Source organism: Piliocolobus tephrosceles, chromosome 15 (assembly GCF_002776525.5).
Source record: "Piliocolobus tephrosceles isolate RC106 chromosome 15, ASM277652v3, whole genome shotgun sequence".
NCBI lineage: Eukaryota > Metazoa > Chordata > Mammalia > Primates > Cercopithecidae > Piliocolobus > Piliocolobus tephrosceles.
This window is the reverse complement of record NC_045448.1, coordinates 67,942,737-67,963,884: the sequence shown is the minus strand read 5'-3', so window position 1 is coordinate 67,963,884 and position 21,148 is coordinate 67,942,737. Positions and strand designations below refer to the sequence as shown.

At 37.6% G+C, this 21,148-nt stretch overlaps 1 long non-coding RNA gene across 2 annotated transcripts in view; it reads left to right on the top strand.

The window, feature by feature from the left end:
• Nucleotides 1–14,000, top strand: part of LOC111550548 — a 121,827-nt gene extending 107,827 nt beyond the window's left edge. The window contains exon 4 of one of the 2 annotated variants that reach the window (XR_002734092.3): nucleotides 13,876–14,000. This is a non-coding gene — a long non-coding RNA (uncharacterized LOC111550548). Of the gene's footprint in view, nucleotides 1–13,747 lie in introns of both variants that reach the window. The other variant, XR_002734091.3, reaches the window with a different exon arrangement.
• The last annotated feature ends 7,148 nt before the right edge of the window (nucleotides 14,001–21,148 follow it).

Below are 21,148 nucleotides of genomic sequence, written 5' to 3'. Positions count from 1 at the left end.
TCCTCATCACGATAAGATCTACTGTAGAGAATTTGTTGAGTGAGACAATGTAAGTCAACTACTTAGATAGAGTGTCTGTGCCTGATGCATTTTTGGGCAAAAACTTGATCACTGGGAGCTAATTCTGTAATTTTCCTGTTCACTTTCCACCACTTCTCAATGGGGATATATTTTATTTATGTATGTGTTTACATGTGTATTTATTTACTTTTACCTAATGCATGTCTTTCATATGGTAAGGTGAACACATTTCCCTTGCATCTATTTGCAGCAGAGTTGAGGAGTCAGTCCCCTGCCGACATCTGCTTCATTATAGCCATCACCTAAGATGCTATCTGACGTTTGCAGTCTCCCTTTAATTTACGCCTTTTGAGTAATAGCTTTGTTTCCTTCACTTTTACTCGTGGGTCCTATCTCCAACACTGTTTCTCTCTTCTCAATCGACTTCAAAACTCCAAGTTCTTTTTTTAACTGCAAAGCTTCATAGTCTTTTAAGAATCTCAGTAATGTAAATATAATGAGATACTTAATACTTAGCTAGAATTTACTGAGCACCAATTGTATGACAGGTTCTGAAAATAGTGAGCGTGAACGAGACAGACAAGGGCCCTTTTCCAATGGCTCTTTCTCTCTGGTAGGGTAAATAGGGAACATCTCACTGCCTCTGTACCTGAAGCCTTTACTCATGCTTTTCAGAATCATATACCATGGCTTTTTTCTTAGTAACAGCATGATAGAGTATATATATATTTTATTTGCATGCCTTGAGGCTTGATGTGCTATTCAGGGACATGTTTACCATGTGCATAAGACCATTACAACTGGTTAAAAGTAAAAAGTTTGATTAAATAATAGATTATTATTTTCTTCCTGACACCAAATAAAATTAATCAGTTACTATGGCAATGTATAGACACAACCTTACTGAGCATTTATTGTGCAAAGCACTTTGTTATCTATCCTAGAAAAATCTATCTTCTGAATCTATTCATCAAATCACCTAAAGGAAAAGAGCATAGGGAGAGAATGATATAAAAAAGAGAGAGAGAGAGAGATGGCCTGTAGCCTCAGGGGTGTTAATTTTAAATTGATGATATAAAATCTACAGGCTAAAAATAGCAATAACTTATGATCTTAAAAATAACATTTTCACATAATTCATCTAATTCCTATGTTCATGAATATGGATGGGTTATAGTGCTCATCTTATATACTATTGTTTGAGGGATTAAACGAGATAGATATGCAAGAATTTTATAAACCCAGAGAAGTGCGCAATTACTAGGTGACATATTGCCAACTGCATGAAGCACATAGGTGGGGCTTCTTATTGCTCTTTCACATAAAATAAACTGAATTGCAGACAAATCAAACAATGTATCTAAGCCTGTACAAATAATAAACCTCAGGGCTTAACTGTGAGCCTAGGTCTTCTGACTCTACTATACTTAACTCTCAAATGATTTATGAATAATTAAAAAGCTATATAACAATGAGACCATATTAATGAAATATAGACAGGATACATAAGTATTTGAGACATATAAAGAAGACAAGCATAGTTAATTAGAAAGGCTTCATGGGAGAGCCTATTCATTTTGAAGGAGGTGGGACTTGAATTAATCTATGTATTGTACTGTATATATTGTATGTACTGTAGTCTTCCTAATTCCTTGCTTCGGCTCGATTTTAAATTTAGATTTATGATTCACAATTATTTTTTAACTTGGAAGATATTTGCCTTGTGGTCCAGCATTTATTCTTCCACAAGGACCAAATCTCATGTCCTGAGAAGGTATCCCTGGCCAAGGAGCAATCTCACGTGAAACAGAGGTGGGGTACAGCCCACAGCAGGCGCCAGCAGCTTTCCCACTCACCATTTAGAGGGGATTCCAAATAGTGATTCAGAGCTCAAAGGTACCGTGAACCATGGGCAACCCATTAAGAAACTGAAATTTCAAATTCCTGGCCATTTTTAATTGCAATTTTCTTAGGAAAAATAGGAAGTTCTAAAATAGACATCATACCAATAACAATAATAACATAATTTTTTTGTAGATCTACATCCAGAGTTGAAGGGAATATATTTCAAACACATCACTAAAGCATTTATCTAGCTTTAACTGCCTCATCAAAGAATATTATTTGTAAAAAAGAAGCCTCATAAAGATGTATGAATATATAGACGTATGATTATTCAAAAAAATTGTACAAATCAAAATAAATTTGCCAGAGCAATTTAAAATAATTAACCTTTGACAAACCTCCCTCTCTGGTAATGGAATAGTAACTATATGAATAAAAGATAAGTCGTGACATTCAATGAATTACAATATTCATCCCATAAATTACTTGATATAATAGCTCTATAGTCTACATTTTTATAACACGAAAATATTCCAAACACGAAAGAACCCGTTCATTTCCAGTGTGTGGTGTGCAGATAGGTTGGGTAATTTCTTTTGCTTTCATCAGATATCCTTCAGTTAAGTCTTTACTATTATTTTCCTCCCAAAATATACTTCCTGTCAGCCTGTCATCCATTTCTGCGGTACATACACCTGGTAGCATTGAGGCTAGTGCTCACCGCCTAGAGTCGCTCAGGAACATAAGTGAGTGCTACACTGATTTGCATGCTGGGTGGGGTGATTACTGGGCCAGCACTGCCATCTGGCTGATGACCACATTTCAGAATCCGGTAGCCCAGGCACTTCCGCAGACTGCGTGCCCTTTGGACAAACTACTGATCTCCCTGTTCTGTCTCCACTTCCTTGAGATAAAAGAGCAGCCATCATCTGCTTTGCCAGGGTAAACTGAAGCCATCTTTGACCATGTAAAGATGATTATAGACCCAGAGCAAAGTATCATCAGTGCTACATAATGATAACTAAGAAGTGTTTGTTGGCATATACAAACCTCAGGCTGGCAGAATGGATGCAAAATGCCCAAAGATTTTTGGTGCAAAATGTGTTACAGTTTTAAACAAAGAATGGAAATGTATGGCAAGAGGCTATCTGCTGAGAAATGGATGCATCCCTGGCTACTGATTTTGCCCATTAAGTATACGATTTGCTAATCATCTAGGGGTGACCAGATTCCTTCAACTCTTCCAAGCCATTTGCTTGGAAAGTGAACAAAATGGACCATGAAGGTAGTGCTAGTTTCTAATTCAATGTGTATACCTCCCCAGTGTCTTTCTAATGCATTCACATCACAGCAGAACGCATCTATACTAACATATCATTTAAATTTTCTTGTCTTTGCTCTCTTAATCATAGTCTGGATTCAGTTATACTATAATAAAAACAGACACATTTATTGAGCACTTACTATGTATCAGATAATGGGTCAAGTCCTACACATATATTTACTTCTCTCCATAACTCATAAGGTAGGTTTTAGTTTCATTCCCATTTTGCATGAGGAAATGGAAACTTAGAGTCACAGTGATGTGCCTAATGGAATATGCTGTGCTTTCCCAGACACACCATGCCCTCTGGCTACCCAGACTCAAGACCTTCACAGAAGGGTTATCTTCACAGATAGGGTTATCTTTTCTAACTCTGAAGTTGTAGCTATAAATAATGTTAGTCACAATTCCATCCAGAGCAGGGCCTCATTTGGCTCCCCTTTCAACCCAAAGTCACAGAAGTAGGTGAGTAGGGCTCCTGCTAATTCCAGTCCTCCAACTTGGTCCTGATGCTACAGAAGCACTCCTGAGCAAATGGTGTACAGTGCCTATTGCTGTGTTGTCTTTTGGACAAGGTACTCATTTGAACCGAAAAGTACCTTCTCTTTCTCTGTTTTTTTTTTTTTTTTTTTTTTTTTTTTTTTTTTTTTTTTTTTTTTTTGTGAAAGATCACACGTATAAAAGAAAGGACATGTGAAAAATAAGTCTTTAATTCACAGACCAAACTATTGCTTCTTAGTTTGAGAAGCTTACTAGTATCTGGTCCATGCAGTTGGATATACTTTTACTTTTTATTGAAGAAATCCAGAGAGATTTTGTTTTCTTCTTCTTTGGATGTTTTTTTTCTTCTTCTTTGGAGGTCACCATTTCTGAGTTGCAAAGTTAGGACTCACTGGATGATCATGAATACATAAGAAGGTAGAAACTGGTGAAGGGCCCACTTATTAACCTATCATTTAGAAATGATTTTCATGGGTCATTTATTAACAGTCCATGGAAAGAGTTCTGCAAACATCCCTGAAAGAAATGTGGTTCTTGCCCAGTCATCACCTTTTACTGTTGAGAAAGTTGAAGCTCAGAGAAATTATAAACTCCACCCAGTTTTGTACAAGTTAGTAGCAGAGTCTAAAGTCTGCTGTTTTACCCTTATTTTGGTGTTCCTTTAACACGTATTATTGTACATCTACTGTCCCATGGACTGAGCAAATTACATTTGTTGTTTACCCCAAACTTTGATATTAGGAAAGAAAAAAAAATGTATCTTAAAACAACAAAAGGAAGATCTGTTTCCTTTTTCATCTTTTGTGCATTTGTCCTTTCTGTTTCCTTTTTCATCTTTTGTGCATTTGTCCTTTTTCTAGTTTCTTAAGTTTAATATTTCTTTTTCAATAACCTATAGGACTTTGCACTAGGCCTGGAGGAGAAAGAACATTTTAGGCTGCAGTGACAAGAAAGTGACAGTTTAATGCAGGCTTCCCCCAAAATTTTATGAGAAGCTTCTATTTTACATTTTATTTTCATTGTTGGTTTTTTGTTTTTAAAAATGGTGAGTGGGGCAAACGTGAAATTTCCACTGAAGTGAATTTTGGTCTTTTTTACTGTGGTTCATGGTAAGAAAATGTTTTATATTATAACTTAGCATATATGTAATATATATACATATAGACACATACATATATATACACACACATATAGTTATAACTGAAACATGAAAAATGTCATGAAATATACTCACGTTAATATAAAAACAGTAAATTTAACATCAAATATGATTTTATTAATATTCAAATACTACAAGATGTGTCACCCTTTGTATTCTACTCTGTTTCACTTTTTTAAGGTAAACAAAGCTCAATAAATTAACCAAAGCAATTTGAGCAAATGTTTCAGTTCTCCATTTGTGAAAATACAGAAAGGTCAGGTGACCAGTGAATTTTGGTCTGGCTTAGCCCTCTGTCTCAGACTGAGAGATTTGTCATTTAAATGCTAAAGGTACAGCGGGGAATCTATCCCTAATTTCTTTTTTGCCTTCCAATTTCCTGAAATCCAATCATGTGAGTAATCTTGAGTGATAGCTGAACCTCTCTGAACTTTCATCACACCTGTTAAATGAGGAGTAGGTATACATGACTCTCATGATCCCGTCCAGCTTCAAAAGTGTGTGATTCCATGATATTTTTTTTATTTGATACCTGGATGCTTGTGAAAACAAAGTCGTCTCGAATGTTTTCTATGCATAAACTAAGAATTTGTAGAACCACAAATGTATTCCTCTTGAAGTTACTCTAAAATGTTGACAGATGTGAAAGTGAGCATTATCGAATGCTTAGTTTTACATTTGCATTCAGATCTGTTGTTTCAATGGGGACATTTTTATAAAATAAAAATGTGTTACTGCTGTTGTTGGAATTCTCCTGGTTCCACAGCAGATTTAATTAGCTTAAGCACTGTATTCTTCTGTGCACTTTGGTTTTGGAGGCTTTGCCATTGTTAGCTTCCCAGGGAGAGAGAGGTCCAGTTTTTCACTGTCACAATATTACGACTGTAGCGCCTCTATTTGTGTGAGAGAATTAGAGTGGTAGCAATGCCAGTACCAAGGCATATTGTGCACATTCCTCAAAGGTACAGGATGGCATTCCAGCTAAGTTTAGTAAAAGTAATCTGGGTAATGGCCTGAAGTAAAACCACCTTTATTGGTTATGTAGCTCAGTTGCCAAAAAGGTGAATTGTTTTTATATTTTCTCCACATACAGCTGTGTGAATGTTTGAGCCCTTGGATTAGTAAAGCAAGCGAATCAACTGAGAGAGATGTGGAGCTCATGTAGATGTGGTATCAAAGGTTCAGCAATCAGTGAAGACTTAGGAAATTTTTATCCTTCCAGTCCAAAAGTAACTGAACTCAAGTTTTTGTGAAATTGATTTTCTATAGAACAAAGCCAATGTGTTCATTTGCAGTGAGAAATACAACTGCCATATGGTCTGGAATATTTACATGAGCGTGACCCATGTGTACTCTCACCATTGGCAGCCTGTGATAGAAGCCAAATGATAACCAGCAGGTTGCAGGGTGAGCTCTGAATTCCAAGAAGGGGTATCGGTTACACGGGTGGAATATTTAATGCCATTGGGCCAAGAGAGTTCATGCGTCCATCTCAGGAAAAGGAATTGGAATGCTTGCAGTCCTTTGGCTAAGCCTCCTTTCCCTCTGGATAGCAATAGGATGCTGGGTATAACATCATCTACCCTTCAGTGCTGCTGTGAGGGATGGAGATGATGCACACCTCACAGTGTCTAGTGCATTATAAAAAGGCTCGTAAAATGATGGTTATTTTAACCTTTGTGACTGGGCTTTTGTGTCTGACCAAGCACTTTTCTTCACTTCTGAGTGACGTTTTCTTTCTTTTTTCTATAAACATGTCATGATCATAATTGTTAAAATTGTAGAAATTTGGAAAATCCAGAAAAGCACCCCCCAAAAGCTATCCTACTACTACACAGAGAATAAAAAGCTCCTATTAAGATTCCGGCATAGAGTCTTCTCCAAAATGTGACTTGGGTTGAAATATAATCGTCTAATATGGAAGGACAGAACTATTTGATGCCATTAAAATTCTATATTCAGTCTTTCCACGGGATCTGACCTAGTTCATCTGCCTCACCTAAAAGTTTTTCATAATCTAATTCTGCCTTGTCTATCTCTGGCTAAGGAAAATAAATAATGAGAAAAAAATTCTCTGGATTGGGTCTTCAAGTCACACTAAACCAGGTAGGTAAGTAGCAGGCCAGAAGTAATCTGTGAGGGGAAAAAAAAGGTATTGTTATTTGCAATGTAATTCCTGGTGGGTTGGATGTCAGGTCTGGAGTGCTGGGAGGGAGGTGGAGAAGGAATTGGGGGAGGGTAGATAGAGGTGGGGAATGGAAAAGAGGACAAGGGAGGTGTTTAGCTTTCATTTGCAAGCGTGATACCCGCTGCTTTGTTTATGGATTTGATGCTATTCATATAGTCTTTGCAATATTAATTTTTAATTTATGATGCTCATTAGGAGACACTTAAAACAGAACAATTATCATTTATCTTGATATATTATTTACTAGGACTGACTGTCATGGTTAGGGGCCCATGATTAGTGAGAGGGGGGTGGAGAAGAGCTTCCAAAGGTGCTGGGGTAAAAGGATAGGAGCTTAGGAAGCGGTTGTCAGAACCCAAGGCCCAAAGTTCTGATGTCGAAGTGAAAGCCACACAATCCCTAATCAAGACTCAGGAGGCCCTCTCCAAGACAAGCCTGGAATAGTACTTAATGAACCTGCAGGATCATATTAATGAGACTCTCTCTTAGGCTACCAGCTCATCAATTATTCATCCAGCTGCATTCCTGATACTTTGCTATCTTCCTCCTCTTTTTGCATTGGTGTGATTACTTTTTTTTAACCCTCCGTTTCCTTACTTGGAGTGTAAACAAAGCCTTCTGTTCTATAGTTTCCTTTTCTTCTGCTCAAACACCATCTCTTCTCAGTACTCGTCCAGAATATCAAACATGATAATGGAAGTCTGCTACAGGGGAAGTCTAACTTCTGAGAGTGTCAGGGAATTAGGGCACCCCTGACTTTTTGCCTCCTTCATACTCTGGGCTTGTCTGTACATTGCGCTGATTATCACACGGTGTTATAATTATCTATTTATGTATGATTCTTCCCCATTAGACTGTGAATTCCTAGAGAATGCCTGATATGTAACAGTTACTGAATAAGTATATGAATTAATGAATAAATGAATGAATATAGGTGCTCAGTTATGCCTAATATTCAGCCCTGTCTATCTATAGTCAAGAAGATTGTGAGGCTGAGGCCTAAGCGCTGCCTGCATGTTCCAGAGGAAGCTAAATGAAACAGAACATAACAGAATTCTGCGTTTACAATCTGGGTCATTCAGGTGAAGATATGTCTGTAAGCTTGGTGTAGAAAACTCACCAAGTCTGTGTGGTAATCAGTTCTACATATGATTATTTTAATAATTTGTTTTAAAGAAATTACTTACCACAATCGACCATAGTTTTAGGCACAGAATTATGTTTTATACAAGTGAGAGGAGAATTTCAGTGAGCTTTCTGAGTGAAGATCAATGTTCTTAAGGAGGAGGGAGCTTTGGAGTGGGACAGCAGCTGAGCTTGTACTAAGTATATTATTTGGTTCACTCGCTCAAGGTCAATCAGGAAGCCAGTTTCCCTTCTTCAGGAAGAGAAGTGCTGGAGGCTGTGATGCTAATCAAGGTCATTACCCCATATAGATAGTGAGGATAGAAAAAGCAAAGACTGCAAGTGTTTTTCATTTGTCCTGGGCAGGTGGGATGATGGACCGCAGAGGTAGCACTACCCGAAAGGCAGATTGACAAGGTGAGGCAAAGCAGAGATGGGTGTGAGGAACCGTCTTGACATTCCATCCCCCAGTATTATCTCCAACAAGTTATGACTGCTCAAATACTAGAAAAGAAAGCAAAGATCCAAATGATTAGAACGAATAAAAAGAAGTAAGAATATGGGGATATAATTGTTCAGCTTTGGCAGGCAGGCTGCAAAGCCAAAAGTGATTGGAGACTTTTGCCAAATGGATTCTTGTTAAATCTCAACTAAGTTGCAATTCTATGGGGTCGTATCTAGAGAAGCATTGTCTGGAAGTTCTCTCTATAGACCTTTACGCTGGCTCTCATCAGTGAGTCATGCTGAGAATGGGTTACAAGTATGTTTGGGCTATTGCTGTCCTTACTCCTTGAGGCACCTAGCTAGGCTGGGATGGTTGGGACCCTCCAGCTGTTTGTCCTGTACCAAGAGAAGCTTTATCCATTGATCTTATGTTATGGATTCTAAAATTCATGTTATTTTTTTTCTCTCATTTAACATTTCTGAAATTGGAATATGTTTTCCCATGAATATTTTACAATCGCTTTTGGCCAGGTGGCAGTGATAAGGTAGTTGTTATTGCCTGCACATGCCAAAACCTGGTCCCAGCTGTTCATGCTATACAAACTTCAGTTGAGTGATGTGCATTGTACTGCTTGCATTGGGTTGAGTTTCCCTTAAAGTGTCTTGAATAAAATACACTATGATTTAGCATTGAAACAAAACAGTTATTATGCACATGGAAAGGCAGGGAAACAGAGAAGTATGTATAAATGTGATGTTGGTAAAGGAAAATAAGTCACAGAAGTGATGAACAGCCAAACGCTTTATGAGTTTTGAAGAAAGGAAGATGCTCACAAATAGATGAAACCTGTCTGAAGGGAAGCTCTTCAATTAGAGGTGGGAAAAATGATTTTCTCTTTTTTAGGGATAAAGTAATGATGTGTCTTTCAGTGGATAGATTTTTAGCTTCTGGTAATTTTCTGTGTGTGTCATGGTGTAAAATACATTGGAAACCCTGGCTTTAAGCTCTTGGATTATTTTTTCTCATTCGAGCTTTCTGGTAAAGAAATAATTTAAATTCAGCTTAAACTTTTAAAATTATGAAAATAGTAGTGCTGGTTGTGTTAAAGAATAGCTACCTTGTGACTGATTTACCATGTCTTGTATACAGTAATTTTTACCTAATTTCAGTTTAGCTTTACATGTTAAAGATGGAATTAAACTGCTGTTCCTTGAGGCAGTTTAAGTTCAGGCAATTGATATAAGTGGTGGGTACTGAGTCCAGCTTTGCCATTCCCAGTGGGAGCAATGGGAAGCGCTCAGAGGGTAAGAGTCAATAGGTTCTTTCTGTGTTGTGTATAATATCTGTAATACACACTTCATGCTGACTGCATGTGATTAAACAGGATACAATCTCTAATTTTTGGAGGTCTAATTAGAGGCTGGCTTCCAACTCTCACTAGCTTCTTCATCAAAACAGAATGGGTCATTCTGAAAATGCAACTGAAGGATATAAATTAGAAAATCAAATAATTTTAGGTACAAAGTATCTTGAGATGATTTGGTTCAATTCTTTTATTTTAAAATGCATAGACTAAAGCCCAAAGAAATGAAATGGCCACCTGGCATCTCGCAGCTTGTTTGTGGCAATAATTAGGCCTTCTGCGCCTGGTGGAGTGTCCTGCCACCATCACACACATGGGTATTGTGAAGCAAATTTCCACATAAACAAAATGTATAATTTTTATGTATTTTAGTTATGTATAAACCTTATTAGATCCAATTCTTCTTCTAAATCTTCATGCTATTTGCACCGATGAAAACTTACTGAGATTTCATCACTAGAGACTTAATCCTGGACTTAAAAATACACTATTCAGTCTTAGAAGTTTTCACTTCTGAGTTATTATGACCTTGGTGATTTTTACTGTTCATCCTTTAATCTTTCTATTTTCCCAATATAAAAAAATGTAAACTTGGAAAAAATGCTTCAATCTCTTTTGGATTTAAAAATGTATCAGCTTGACTCTAACCAGGAGGATAGAGATGAGGAAGTAGGTAGCAAAAGTCATTTTCTCTCCTCTCTATTCCACTTCCTCCAATGGAATTGACAATATATTTTAGAGGCCTATTAAACTGATAAATACATTCTGGATGGGATGACCCATCTTACTGATTTTAGGATATGACATTTAAGGGCTTCTGAAGAAAGAGCAGAGAGGGCTTGCCAATATATCTTAGTATACAACAAATTGAGGTTGACTCTGCCTTGCTTTTTTTATGTTTTGCAGCAGATGAAGCTTCAAAACTAAAATAGAAAGGAAAATATTTACAGTGTGTAGTGTGTGTGGGGGGTATCTAAGATGTAACGTGTATGTGTACACACATAGACACACATACCTATTTGCTTCATGCATGACATAGATTTTTCTTCCCCACTATGGATCTTAAAGGTTAAGAATACCATTGTCCAGTATGCCCACAAAAGCCTGAGTGAAGTGTCACCCTTCTCTATATGGAAACTTAATTTTTTTTAGTATTTATTCTCAAAATTAACTTCACCTTGGTTGTGTAGTTTACCTAGATTAAATATCAAGTATATTTTCAAATAAAAAATATGAAAATAAGAAAGAATTTAAGAATAAAGAAAACAAAGAAAGAAAAGGAGAAGGAAAAAGGAACTCTCTTCTCCCTGAAATAAAATATAAGGGGCATGATAACATCAGAGGGACTTTCAAAACCATGCCTAAAAAAAGCCTGGTACCTGGAAAGATGATACTTGATGGTCAAGTGAACTGAAACTCATGGCTTGAGTTACTGTGAAAATAAGTAATACATGCATTACAATTCTGCTTCTTGACAATGTATAGAGAAAGGTTATTAGAATGAACAATTTTGGAAAAGTGATAGCATGCAAATTACCATTCAAAATAGAAATAATTTACTTTACCTATGACTATTTTACAACATGAGAAGCTTTGCTAAATTTTTTTGTTGAAAATGTGTTGTTGTTGTTCTAAAAGTCTTTGGGGTAATAATTCAAAGTTGTGCTGAGCTGTGGAGTGAGCACAGGGGTAGAGGTGAGGGGTGTTTTGTCCAGTTCCTGACAGGGACTTACTTACTAGGTATCTTACAGAACCAGCTCCAGGGTGGGCAGTCCTGAACCTATGTGTCCCAAACTGTGTGGGGGCTAAGATCATTGCTCTAATTACCTCTAACTTCAAAATTCTGTGGTTCATTTGCTTATCTTGTGTGATAAAATCTATCTGGAACCTTTACCAGAAATGAAGATAGAAAATAACCATTAGATCGGAAGAAAAGAGTCTACATCCCTCCCCTGCTCAAAATAGAAATTTTTCCCATCGAAAACTGTATTCTGGCCTCAATTACCATCACATACACTTGCTAAGAAATTAAATTTGTCAACTCTTATTTCCAGTCACTAGCGGGGCATAATATCTTCAAAATGTCATTTGTGCTCATTCCCCCTCAATACAGTAAAACATCAAAGTTGAATGTCCACTTAGGCTTTCTCCTCTTCACCCTCATGTCTTAGTCATTTAAAGAACAATGCTTTTGAGTAACGGAGTTACCGTTTCCTCCTGATATTTTTTTTCTTACAAAATTCAGTTTCCTTGGCAGCTGCTAAAGGGAAAATTCAATCATGAGATGTACCATAGAAGAGGGCACCATGCTACTTTTAATATTAGCCCTTCTTAATCTAGATAAGATCATCTAACTTTTCTGATGTTTGCCTGGGGAGAACCAGCCCCCGCCCAACTTTATTTTTTAAACATATATCCTTTTGTCTGGTTGGCCAGTAATTGACTTTGTCCCTTTTTTCATTTATTTCCCTGTCTCCTGGTTGTATCATCTTCTCCCAGGAGTCTTAGGTTAGAAGTTTTCCCTTTTGTGAAACCATGACAGGTGCCTAATTGAATGATGAATGTCCCTTTATTACTCTGTAATTGAACTGCCAGCTTTTTGATTGGTTTGTAGAGATGCTCCCGCCCGCATCAGGCACTGCAGGGGGCTTGGTAGTTGGCAGTCTGGTCCTACACTCCATCTGTCTAATCCCATATAGCCCCCACTTGCTTTTTTGGGGGTGGTGATAGAGGTAGAGAGTGAGGGGGAGGGAAGTCATAATAAATTATGCTAATTCCATGTGGCTTTGACAATGAGAAGATCGTATTGTTCCGTGCATCTTGGGGGTAAATGCTTCAAGACATTTTGTCGTCATGGGTTCCTAGCCTGACAGGCCCAGGATGAAGATTAATGGGCCTCACCTGAGTGACAGAACAGGGGATTGTGGGGAAGAGAGGGTCATTCATCATACTCTGACAGGTGTCATTCAATCCGACAGCAGCTCTACCGTCACCCAGCTAGCAGTTCCATTTTTCTGCCAGTTAAGCAAGGAGTTTAATAACATCCCCAGAATTAAAACTCATTCTTTGTAGCAGGTCTGACAGCTGAAAATAAGAAAATCAATTCTTCACATGTTATAGCACAGTTAACTGACTGGGGCTTTGACTCTAATTTAGTCTTTGGGCTGCATTTCAAGCAAAGAGCTTTTTGTAAGACATCATCTATTAAAATTTACCCATAGTGCTAACTTTGGGGTTGTTATTATTGTGGGTGCATCAAAGATTCAGGCTTTCATGCCCAGTGTCATTTTACTCACTGCATGCTGAAACACATCCCTGCAGTAGCCTGGTCTCTCCTACTTTATCCTCATTAACAATGTTTACTGCTTCTCTCTTCATTAATATTGATCCCCTCCCCAACTACCAAGAACAATAAGACAGACACTAATTTGAAACATTTGGTATCATTAAATTGTTTGGATTTCAGGTTTCAGGGATCCTGGAAGGCAGAGAAAATGGTTCAAAAATTAAGAAGGGGAGTTAAATTTTGGAGCTTTAGCTTGAGCTGATGAATGATGACACTGTAGGTTGATAGGTGTGGTAGACTGCAAAACAGAACTCTGGATTCCCTTTGTCCCTCTTCTTCTCTGTAGAAGTAATCTATCTCTTCATCTCCATGAATCTTATGCCTGTTGTTAGTTTTGACCAGTATAATGTGGCAAAAGTAATGCTATGTAACTTTGAAGCCTGGAGCTTAAGGGATCTATACTTTCTACTTTTACCCCTGTGGAACCTAGATACCATGTAAGATGTCGGTCCACCTTGCTGTAATGAAGCTCAAACTAGCTACATGGAAGAAAGAGAGGCTACATGGAGGTGCATGAAGTCCCCAGACATATGAGTGAAATATTTTTGGATTTTCCAGCCTATTTCAGCTGCCAGCTGGATGTAGCCACGTGGAAGCCATCTTGGACATTCCAACTCTAGCTGATGTCATACAGAACAGAAGAATGGCCCTGCTGAACACTGCCTAAATTTCTGGCCCACAGAATTGTGAGCAAATAAAATTGTGGTAGTTAAAACCATTAAATTTTGTGGTAGTTTGTTATATAGCAATGAATAACTGTAGCTGAGGGTGAGATATTATAAGGGAGATAGGTACACAGCTGTTTCCCGTAAACACTGATGTGAAAATGTATAGTTTTGGAGGCAACATTGTTCAAAGACTCCCTGTTTGAGTACCTTTGCCAACTCTTATTGAGCCCTCCCCCATGACCACTTTCTCTTGCATATGACAGAATAGTTTTCAGTACTTTTTTTTTTGGTTGAGAGAAGCTGTGTCATTGTGTGGCTGAAGATAAATTGTCACATTATTTCTATCCTTCCTAGTCTCATTGTCCCCATCTTATACAGCTAGGGTCAAAGAAGGCATTTTTGTAAAATAAATTCCAAAATTGGAGTATTTAGTTCATGGCACAATGCTGAGCATAAAGGGTTGTGAGTTATACACACTGATGAAATAAACCAGATTACTGGTTAGTCTCACAGGGTGCCATTTAGGCACAGCACATATAGATAATTATTTTCTTGTGAATTATCTAATTTGATTTTCAGTGATAATTAGATTAGCCAAAGACTTTGGTAAAATAATGTATTGTGACATCACAAATGAAAATTATTTTTTCTGCCTTTAAGGAGACAGATACCTCTGCTGCCTTTAAGGAGACAGACACCATAATTGTAACTCTTTAGATTTCCAAGTAATAACATCAGAAAGCACTGGGGTAAAAGTGTGATGTGAAAGACAACTATTTGTTTAAGGAGAAAATCTTTAAAGGTACATGTTATAAGTACACAAAGGGCATGTGATAACAATTTTGGACTTTCCAAATCCAAAAGTCATGGATATTTATTATCGCAGAAGAACATCTGAAGTTTGGGGAGAAAAGAATTATATAAGGGCAAGAGCATCTTGAGGAAGGTCTTGAGCCCGTGGTTAATTCCAGGGAATGAAACAAAAGTAAGGATCACCACAGCAACTTTTATTATAATAATTTATACAGCAGAAATTTTCCTTTCCTTAAAAACATCATTCAAAACACACATGTGAATGTTTAGATATTGGGTTCATGATACAATGTCTTTGAGACAAGTAAGTTTCACTTCCCTGAGGAGTCTTAAAAAGAGGCCACTAAGGTGCCACGATGTTGAATGAATGGACTGGGTTGGCCTTGCCGCCTTAAGAATTTCTGCTGGGTGCAGTGACTCATGCCTGCAATCCCAGCACTTTGGGAGGCCGAGGTGGGAGGATCACTTGAGATGGAATTTGAGACCAGCCTGGGCAACATAGTGAGACCCTGTCTCTACAAAAGTAAAACATAAAAATGAAAATCAGCTGGAAATGGTGGTGCATGCCTGTAGTCCTAGTTACTTGGAAGGCTGAGATGGGAGGATCCTTTAAGTCCAGGAGTTCAAGGCTGCAGTGAGCTGTAATTGCTCCATGACACTCCAACCTGAGTGATAGAGCAAGACCCTGTCTCTAAAAAAATAAAAATAAAAAGATAAAAAATTCTGCTGTCCTTAATTAAAAATTGATCTGCAGACTCACATGCCTATTCAGAGTCAGTAGCTCCTGAACCCTAAACACTTGTGCTGTAACCTAATGATTTGATTATATCTCCTTAGCATTTTTCATGAATTATTTCCTATTTTAGGTTTTCCTACTCCATGTCAACACTGCATATTACAAAGGATCCCTGTCTTGATACCCTACCCTTGGAATAAATGGTGGAACATTTATGTATATATGGTGGTGGACTGTCTTTTCACTGAGCCTGCAGCCCAAGAATTAATTATAAAACAAATTATCAACTTCTAATAATCTTTCTGCAGCTAGAATAATCAGTTCATTTTAAAGCATCTGGGGCAATGCTTTAATACAAAGCATACTGTATTAATTAATGGTTTATAAGCTAGCAGAGAGCCTGGCACATAGCAGATGCTCAAGAAATGGTTAGGAATAAATATTAACAAGCCAATCCATAATTATCAGCTGCTTACTGACTATAGTAGTTAAGAGTTTGCACAATATGAAAAAGTTACATTCACTGACTTCTAAAAATGTAGTTGAGACTAGGCAATTCTAATTCACTGCCCTGAATCTATAGATGTTTTTGTTTGTAACCAAGTACCAGGCTCTAACATATAAATGATTTATTGGAGGTAGAATTTTGAATTAAGAGTTAGAAGAGCCTAGAAATAAACCCAGGCACATACAGTCAATGATCTTTGACAAAGATGCCAAGAATGTACAACGGGAAAGAGAGAGTCTTTTCAAAAAATGAAATTGGGCAAACTGGATATCCACATGCAAAAGAATAAAATTGGACCCTTACCTTACACAATACACAAAAATGAACTTGAAATGAATTAAAGACTTAAATGTGAGTCCTGAAACCATAAAACTCCCAGAAAAAATAAGGAAAAGGCTTATTGACATTGACCGTGGCAATGATTTCTTTGATATGACAACCAAAAGCACAGATAGCAAAAGCAAAAATTGACAAGTGGGATTACATCAAACTGAAAAGCTTCTGCACAGCAAAGCAAACAATCAATCAACAAAATGAGAAGACAACCTACAGATTGGGAGAAAATATCTGCAAACCATATCTGATAAAGGACTAATACCCCAAATACATGAAGAACACATTAACAAAAACCCAGATAACCTAATTAAAATAATGGGCAAAGGAATTGAATAGATATTTCTCCACAAAAGATGTACAAATGGCCAACAGGTATATTAAAAGGTGCTCAACGTCACTAACCATCAGAGACATGCAAATCAAAATCACAGTGAGATATCCTGTCATACCAGTTAGAAGATCTATTATCAAAAATATGCAAAGAACAAATTTTGGTGAGGGTGTGGAGAAAAGAGAACTTTTATACACAGTTAGTGGAAATGTAAGTTAATGCAGCCACTATGAAAAATAGTATAGAAATTCCTAAAAAATAAAACAAATCGGGGTACCATATGATCCAGCAATCTCATTTCTGGGTATATATCCAAAGAAGTGAAATCAAGGTCTTGAAAAGATACCTGCCTTCCCATGTCCATCTCAGCATTATTTACAACAGCCAATGTATATCAACAACCTAAATGTATATCATTGGATGAAAAGATAAAGGAAATGTGGCCTATACATACAATGGAATATTATCCAACCTTAAAAAAGAAAGAGATACTGCCATTGGTGACGACATGGATGAATCTGGAGACTGTTATGCTAAGTGAAGTAAGCCAGACAGGAGGATAAATACTGCACAGTTTTACTTATATGAAAAATCAAAAATAGTCAAACTCATAGAAGCAGAAAGGAGAATTATGGTTTCCAGGGCCTAGGGGAAGGGAGAAACAGAGAGGTAAAGGTCAAAGGGTACAAATTTTCAGTTACGCAGGATGAGTGAGTTCTACAGATATACTACTGTAGAGCATAGTGCCTATAGTTAATAATACTATATGGTATATTTAAAAATTTGCTAAAAGGGTAAATCTTCTGTCAAGTGTTCTTATGACCATAAACAATAATACTAAATAAAGAGGGTGGAAGGAAGCTTTTAGAGGTGATGGACATGTTTATGACATTAACTATGGTGATGGTTTCATGGGTATATACTTATCTCTAAACTCATCAAGTTGTGTACTTTAAATATGTACAGCTTTTTGTGTGTCCATTATACCTCAAAAAGTGTTTTTTTAAAAAATGTGGGCTGGACGCGGTGGCTCACGCCTGTAATCCCAGCGTGATTTGGGAGGCCGAGGCGGGTGGATCACGAGGTCAGGGGATTGAGACCATCTTGGCTAACACGGTGAAACCCCATCTCTACTAAAAACTAAAAACACAGCAACAACAAAATTAGCCGGCCGTGGTGGCAGGCGCCTGTAGTCCCAGCTACTCTGGAGGCTGAGGCAGGAGAATGGAGTGAACCTGGGAGGCAGAGCTTGCAGTGAGTCGAGATGGCGCCATTGTACTTAGCCTGGGCGACAGAGAGAGACTCCACCTCAAAAAAAAAAAAAATGTCAGTAACAGTCCGAGTGTAGTGGCTCAAACCTACAATCACAGCACTTTGGGAGATCGAGGTGGAAGGATTGCTTAGAGCCCAGGAGTTTAAGACCAGCCTAGGCAAAATAATGAGACCTCATCTCTTAAAAAAAAAAAAAAAAAAAAAGCTGGTAACATGGGGACTGACTACACTTACATCATGTCATGGAAACCTAAATGATACATTACTTAGTGATATAGTTATCTATGTAAATTAAAAATAAAAGCAAATAAATTATAAACAAACAAAAATGAGCCAGAAGACTTGGATTCTAGTCATGTAGACTCTGCTGCATAGGAGGTAACTTGGGCACGTCACTTCACATCTCTCAACACCAGTTTTCTTACTTATATAATTGAATTCATAATATAACCCTTTATAAGGATCACCTTGTGTGATGTGTATTAAAGCAATTAGCCAAAGCTTAGGTTAGCCCTATGCTCATCACCCTTACCATCTTGCTTCCCTGGCAAACCAGATGAAACTTATTTGAATATTTTTTACGCTGTGACTGAAACTTCAAATGTCATGTATTAAAAACAAAAACAACCTTTAAGATAGTAATCTAGGAGCTTCTGAAATGTATAAGTAATGACATCAAACTTCATTTTGTTTTTAGTCCACACAAACCTTCTGCATAAATACCTATATATGGCCCCAATTTTTCTAAATGATAGAAAACCAAAATGTATCCTTGGGTTTTGTAAATGGTAATGTACATTGTCTATGGAAGCAGCATCTGTACCAAGGAGGTCACCATTTCTTGGGAACAGAAGATGAAGAAGTGAATTGAAGAATACAAAACGGGAGGAAAGAAATTGCAAAAGCACTCCATCATCAGATGAGAAGGTCCTAGGGAGTAGAATGCAAGAAATCTGTCAGCTTGGGCAAAACTCAGAACTTGGGGATGAAAAATATGAATGCTAAAATCACAAGTGTGCTGATGGCCTTTTTGCTGTATGGAAGAGAACAAATAATCAACCCACTACAAAGATCCAATCGTGTGGACAGCTCTGGAACAACAGCACCTACTTTGCAGTATGACATGTAGTTTCCATTCAGGGAAGCCCCAGTCAGAGGAGCAGTGTTCCAGTGGGTGGGTCTGACGTCAGGAAGGTGGATTCCATCCGACTTACAGCTGCGCCAAAGGCCGACTTTGGCAGCAATTCCTGGGCTATAATTTTATAAACAGTCTTCTCTTTCCAGACTTCCAAAGTGAATTTAGACCTCAGCACAGATTCTGTCTCACATCTTTATTCTGTGTCATCACATTCTAATCCGATGACAAACAGTTGGTCTGAGATTTCAGTATATTACTATATTAGTGCAATTTATGTCCTGTGTGGAAGTTGATGAAGTGTAAAGACTATACTGCGGACTCGCCTGGATTCTAATCCAGCACCTAAACGGATAGTGTTGCTTTGGTGATCACAACGGCACTGTGTTATGAAATCAAATAGTTAGTTTGTGGTGTTGGCTCACTAGAAGGCACTGGCAGTGCTATTAATCACATTTTCCAAAAGCTGGGCCAAAGCGCTGTGATTCTTCTTAAAATAATCATCACTATAATTTGGCATCGAGTCATGCCATGTTTTGCTAGATAAAGTTTACAGAAATATTATTTTTAAATGCATATGCTACTTTAAATAAGAAAGATATGTAGAATGCAGTGGATTCAGCTGAGAAGGCAGAAGATAACTACAGAGGTTACACGAGGCTGCCACTGCCTCATCAAGCAGACAGCGGCTTGATTCTCCCTGCTTAGAGAAAGAGGTAGTGCTAGATGGCAAACCAATTAGCCAAGTGCATTCTCATTCCAAGTTTCCTTCAGCTTTTTTTTTTTTTTAAAGAAATTTCCACCACTTGAAAGTAGTGCAGTCTCCTGGCACATCCCAGAAGAAGTAGACCTTAAATAGATGAGCTCAAGAAGGATAGAAAGTAAATCAATTTCCATTTTCACAAGCCTGAGTCTGTTCATTTTCAGAGACGACAAATCATGCAGAAAATAGTGCCAAATTACTCATGGTTTAATAACAATTTCGCAGAAAAGGCAACTGATCTCCACAGCTGTTATGCTCAGGACTGTGTCTGGAGAGAGGTGGCTAGACCTGGATTGGGGTATCAGGGTGAGGACTTAATGCCTCAGGGACTAAAGCCTCACTCTTTGCTTCCTGACTTGGCGTGGTGACGTAAACAAGATGCTCTACCTCGGGCAGCTGCCAAGTTGCTCTGCAGTACTCAATGCTATTTGTCATGTCTCCTTGTGACTGGCCTTTTTATCCTTGCTGAAACAAAAGAGATCAAACAATGTCATGTGGTATTACTTGAAGTAAATTCTTGGCCAACTCAACTATTTGCATGGTAGTGTCTGGTTTATAACTTCTCTTTATTTTTGCTAGATCAACAGATATTTTTCAGGCCATGCTCCTTTTTGAAAGAGTGAGTATACGGGGTTGGGGAGGGATTATTTGCTAATTTTGCTGGACTATATTAAAAATTTTAAAAGGAAGAGAAATAGGTGATTAGGCCTTTAGTCATGAGACATGACCTCAGTTTTCTCATAATGTTTAACAGTTAGATGTTGACTTATTGGGCTATTTCTTTCCTTGAACATTGCTCATTGTTGTTAGGGCTATGACATCAGCAGAGGCATGGGAACATACTTCATTTTCTATAAGTGTATATCAATTTCCCTATCTCATTGGGCTTGCTTTCATAAATTTTTTTTCAAAATTTCTGCACCAGAAGCACATCTAAGAGAAATACAACATGACCCATATGGATAATTTTAAATTTTTTAGTAGCTACATCACAAAAGTAAGAACAGTAAAAAGTAGTTTTCATAATACATTTTATTTAACCCAATATATCTAAAATATCATTTCAACATACAATATTACAAAAAATTACTAATGATACATTTCATATTCATTTTTTCATACCATGTCTTAGAAATCCAGTCCATACAACATACCTCAATTTGAACTAGCCACATTTTAAGTGCTCAATAGCCACATGTGGCAGGTGGCCACTGTATTGGACAGCACAGACTGAGACTAAACATGATTACCCCAGCTCTTTTCAAAGTG